The following is a 5,000-nucleotide window of genomic DNA, read 5'->3' as shown; positions in this document are numbered from 1 at the left end:
TTTATTTTTTACAGTGCATTTGCACACAGATGTTCCCTTCTTTTAAAGTGACAACCCTCATTGCTTTGTCTCTGTCGATATTGATTGAATCTCCAGGAATAATGTGAAAGGAGGTTTGAGACGGATCAAATAGCACAATTAAAAGGCTATCAAATGAGTTGTGTAGTGCCGAACCGCCCCGTCACTTCCACTGTGGCTCTTGTGCCCTGCCTCAGCTCTCTGTCTGCTGCCTCATGGGGAGCTGGAGTATGTTTTTCATATGACCAATCCCCGACGGGGTCGTTTACAACTCCCATTTCCATTTTCCTCCCATTTTAAATTCTACTTGACTCTAAAGCTTTTATGCCGTTAAAAAGTGGCAGCATCTTCCCTCCTACCTCCCTCCCCTAGTCTCCAAAGGACGTCCACCTTCACACACACCTGTTCTTGGCTTCACAGTAGCCTAGATACCGTCTCTGGAAGCCTTTCACAAGATGAACCGAGAAGTATTAATTATTTTGGATTCACGATTTAAAATATCGCCTTTTGACAAAACACATACATGGAACCCATTCATTCCTCCTGGGGTTGGCTTTGTGTTATTTTTGTTACACATTGGTATTTGTATTGAGCTAATCTCAACATCTGAGGCAAAGGTATGATTATAATACAGTGTATAGTAGAACTTTACATAGATAGGCCCACTGTACATTGTACACAACAGTGGGGTTCATCTGTGCACCCCCCCCCCCCCCCCCCCCCCCCCCCCCCCCCCCCCCCCCCCCCCCCCCCCACACACACACACACACACACACACGCACACACACACACACACACACCTCCCCCCCACTGCTGTCTGGTCCCTGTGGTCGTATCTGTTTTCATTTTGGTCTGGCCTGCGTGGACAGACAGGGCCGTGTGTCGTGGGTCGGCTGTCACATGTCGTGTTCTCCCTGCTGAGAGGACGGGCAGAGGGGGAGAGAGGAGAGAATCTGGTTTAGGAAGATGGATGTGTGTACGCGCCCGAGGCAAATGAATTGGGGATGTGGCTAATGAAACACAACATTGATGAATGTATTGAATGTCCACCGGCTCCCAGGGATTCACCTAAACGGAATGGATTTTTTTGTGCTGCTAAAAATTTTGCAAATATCAAATGACACCACTTGGGAATTGTTTTTTTGCCGAACATTTAAAAAAGAAACTCACCTCTGTCCTTCATCAACAAGACACTAAATCTACCTCAATGTCAAAAAAATACACATTGTTATAATGTCAAATTATATTTATATGTTTCATGAAGCATCTCTTGTTACTACACATTAATTTCTTCCATAATGAACATGCAAGGCAATATACATACAATGAATAAGAACATGGAGAACATGATTTATATTCCACATGTGACATGCAGCGTGTGTGACTGAAAGTCTGCAGGTCATTTTCCTGGAACCCTAAGTAGCTCTAGACCTATCTACCGGACAGCTGCAGCCATAACCTGCGGCTGCAGGTAATGCTTGTTAAACTGTCTTTTTAAATAAACTCCAGGCTTGCAAACTAAGTTGTTCGTGCTTCGTTTTATGTGTAGGGACCCAAGTCATGCTACTGTTGAGAATATTAGTGGTTCAAAAATGCAGATTTGGAAGTGTAACTCAATGCCCCAAGCCAATAACATGGACGACAAACATTGCGCCGGGCAAACACTAATACTCGAATTTCAATGAAAAAGGTATCTGGGGTGTATCTGGGTTATAATGCCAAAAGAAAAGACCCTGGGTTCAATTTTCGCCTGATTTACACTTTAAGGTTAATAAGTCCTTTATTAAACTGCTAAATATGCATTTTGTGAAAATGGATTTTGTAAAGCGGGAACCATGCTTATTAAGGTTAATAAGTCCTTTATTAAAGGGGACATATTATGAAAACAACAATTTGCCCGGGATTTGGGGGGTTTTGGGTCTCTGGTGCTCCCACACGCATGCAAACATAAAAGTCTGTGTCCCCTCTGTTGCAGTCCATTCAGAATGCGCTGTTTCTGGTGTCTGTAGCTTTATGGGAATGAGTGGCTGCCCATTGACCAATGAGCTGTCAGAGTGAACCACATCATGGAGGAGAAAGGATCGTTGCTATTTGCGGACTCCCGAAGCTCTATATCATAATATAATAATAATAATATATAGGTTTTTATAAAATATTATATCTTATATCTTGGCCAAAAACTATGTGCACCTCAGATGATATTATGAATCATTAAGACTTTGTCTGACGTCTCTGGTACTTCCACAAGTAAAGACTCGTAGTGGGTCTTATCTCGGCCATGGTTGAGAAGAATTGGGGGAAAGGATCTTTGGCCTTGACTCTCTGAATCTGAAGTCCATACTGAACCGCGACATGGAGAAGGAAGGGATTGTACTCCCGGAGCTGAGCTGCCGGACTGCCGCTGAGCACCCCCCGCCGGCAGTTCCCCCCGCCAGCAGCTCCCACGCCGGAGCTGCCGGACTGCCGCCAGAGCTTCGGGGGCAGTCCGCCAGCTCCGGCGGAGAAAGGGATGTACTCCCGGAGCTGAGCTGTGGGAGCACAAGAGACCCAAAACAGCACCCCAAATCCCAGGAAAAGTGTTGTTTTCATAATATGTCCCCTTTCATAAGCATTGTTCTCGCTTTGGATCTGCAAAATGCATAATTAGCAGTTTAACAAACGATTTAGTAACCTTAATGAGCCTGAAAATGCTTAGTAAAGGTCTAACAATGGCATAATAGGTAAGTTAGTAAGACTCAATAAATGGTTTTGTAATGCTTTTATTAACAACCATAAGCAACTCATAAGACTATGATTAATGTTATTATGCAAACAATAAATAATTAACAAGCTTCTTATGTGTGCTTATAAAAGTCTTAGAATCTCACAATAAACATGTTTATTATGTATTATAGTTATATTATCATAAACCCTTATAGATAATCTTATTAACACCAATTAATGGTAATAAGCATATAATAAGTGTCTTATTACAAAGGCTTAGTACCAGGACCTTAATGTAAAGCGTTACCCGTTTTCATAATCAGTTCACCTGATTTGGCATTTTAACAGAACACTGAGATCTGATGTCCACTCAAACCAAACAGTGTGTGTGTGTGTGTGTGTGTGTGTGTGTGTGTGTGTGTGTGTGTGTGTGTGTGTGTGTGTGTGTGTGTGTGTGTGTGTGCGTGTGTGTGCGTGTGTGTGAGCGTGCACGTGTTTGTGTTTGTGCACGCTTGTGTGCGTGCATGTGTGCATGCAAGAGTTTGTGCATGCATGTGTGCATGCAAGTGTTCGTGCATGCATATGTGCATGTATGCGTGTGCGCTTGTGTGCGTGTGTGCATGTGTGTGCGTCCGTGTGGGTGCACGTGTGAGTGTGAGATGGTGTGCACCTGGAGGAACAGGCTTGGTGTTCTCCCTGAGGGCAGAGGTCCATCTGTTGCTCAGAGCAGGGGGATCAATAGGGGTGATTTTAAAGGATCACTAAGAGCCCCTGGAGAAACCTGAGCTGGCCTTGTCCCTGGGCCAGCACGCTGCGGTGTTACTCCTCTGGCTGAGACACTGAGCCGCAGAGTAGCGGGCAGGTCAGGCTGCCAGGAAGCTGCTGCTCTTCCTAGAGGGAGACTTGGTCGCCAGGCATCACTGTTATTGTGTTTAGCATTGATTTCATCGCCAGGGTGGAAACCTGCAGTCCAGCTGAGTTCAACCCTCAACCTGAACATGTCTCACTATCATGTAGATCCCTGCCTTTAACAAAATGTATATTAGTTTAGCCCTAGCTCAGGTGGTTGACTGGTAACCGGAAGGTTGCCGGTTCGACCCCTGCTCCTCCGAGTGTCGAGTTGTCTCAGACGCCTAACCCTGACTGCTCCTAACGAGCTGGCTGTCGCCTTGCATGGTTGACTCTGCTGTTGATGTGTGAATTAATGGTTCTAAGTCCAGGTTCCGAACCCACCACAGTACTGAAACAGCCCTACTTAAAGTCACCAACGACCTATTATTCTCCTCTGACTCCGGCTCCCTCACCAGTCTCCTACTCCTCGACCTCAGTGCTGCCTTCGACACGTCAATTACTCCATCCTCCTCAGCCGTCTGCAATCCATTGGAATCACTGACTCCGCCCTCTCCTGGTTCACCTCCTACCTGTCTGAAAGATTCCAATACATCTCCATCAACAACCACAAATCCCACACCATCCCTGTCTCACACGGAGTCCCCCAAGGCTCAGTGCTTGGCCCCGTCCTCTTCATCCTCTACATGCTCCCACTAGGTCACATCATCCGCCGCCATGGTTCTTCAATTACACTGTTACGCCAACGATACCCACCACCACAGCCATTACTTTTGCCATCCTCTCCACTCTCACCAACTGTCTCACTGACCTCAAAACCTGGAGGAACCACAACTTCCTCAAACTCAACGGCAATGAAACTGAAATGTTCATCTTTGGCCCAAAATCCATCCTCTCCACCTCCCAGAACTTCTCACTTTGCATCGATGGTCACTTTGTCACTCCCACCCCCCTGGTCAGAAACCTTGGCATCATCAAGGACCCACGCTCTCCTGCAAGTCACACATGAACACCGTCAGAAAAACATCCTTCTTCCACCTCTGCAACATTGCACGCCTTCGACCCACCCTCTCATCCTCAGCTGCTGAAACACTAATCCACGCCTTCACCTGCAGACTGGTCTATTGCAATATGTACAAAACTTTGCTGCCCAACTGCCTACTCACTCTCCCTCCAGAGAACACATCACTCCCATCCTCCGTCAACTTCATTAGCTTCCAATAAAACAAGGCATCAATTTCAAGATCCTCATCACCACTTATAAAGCGCTAAATAACCTTGCACCCTCGTACCTAACCAATCTCCTCCATCGCCACTCCCCCACTCGCCGCCTACGCTCCGCTGATGCCAACCTTCTCACCCCCATCACCAAGACCAAGTAACGCACCCTGGGGACAGAGCCTTTGCCATCGCCGCCCCTGCCCTCTGGA

This window comes from Gadus morhua, chromosome 1 (genome assembly GCF_902167405.1).
Source record: "Gadus morhua chromosome 1, gadMor3.0, whole genome shotgun sequence".
In the NCBI taxonomy this organism is placed as follows: Eukaryota; Metazoa; Chordata; class Actinopteri; order Gadiformes; family Gadidae; genus Gadus; species Gadus morhua.
The sequence above is the reverse complement of the archived record's forward strand: the minus strand, read 5'-3'. Positions refer to the sequence as shown.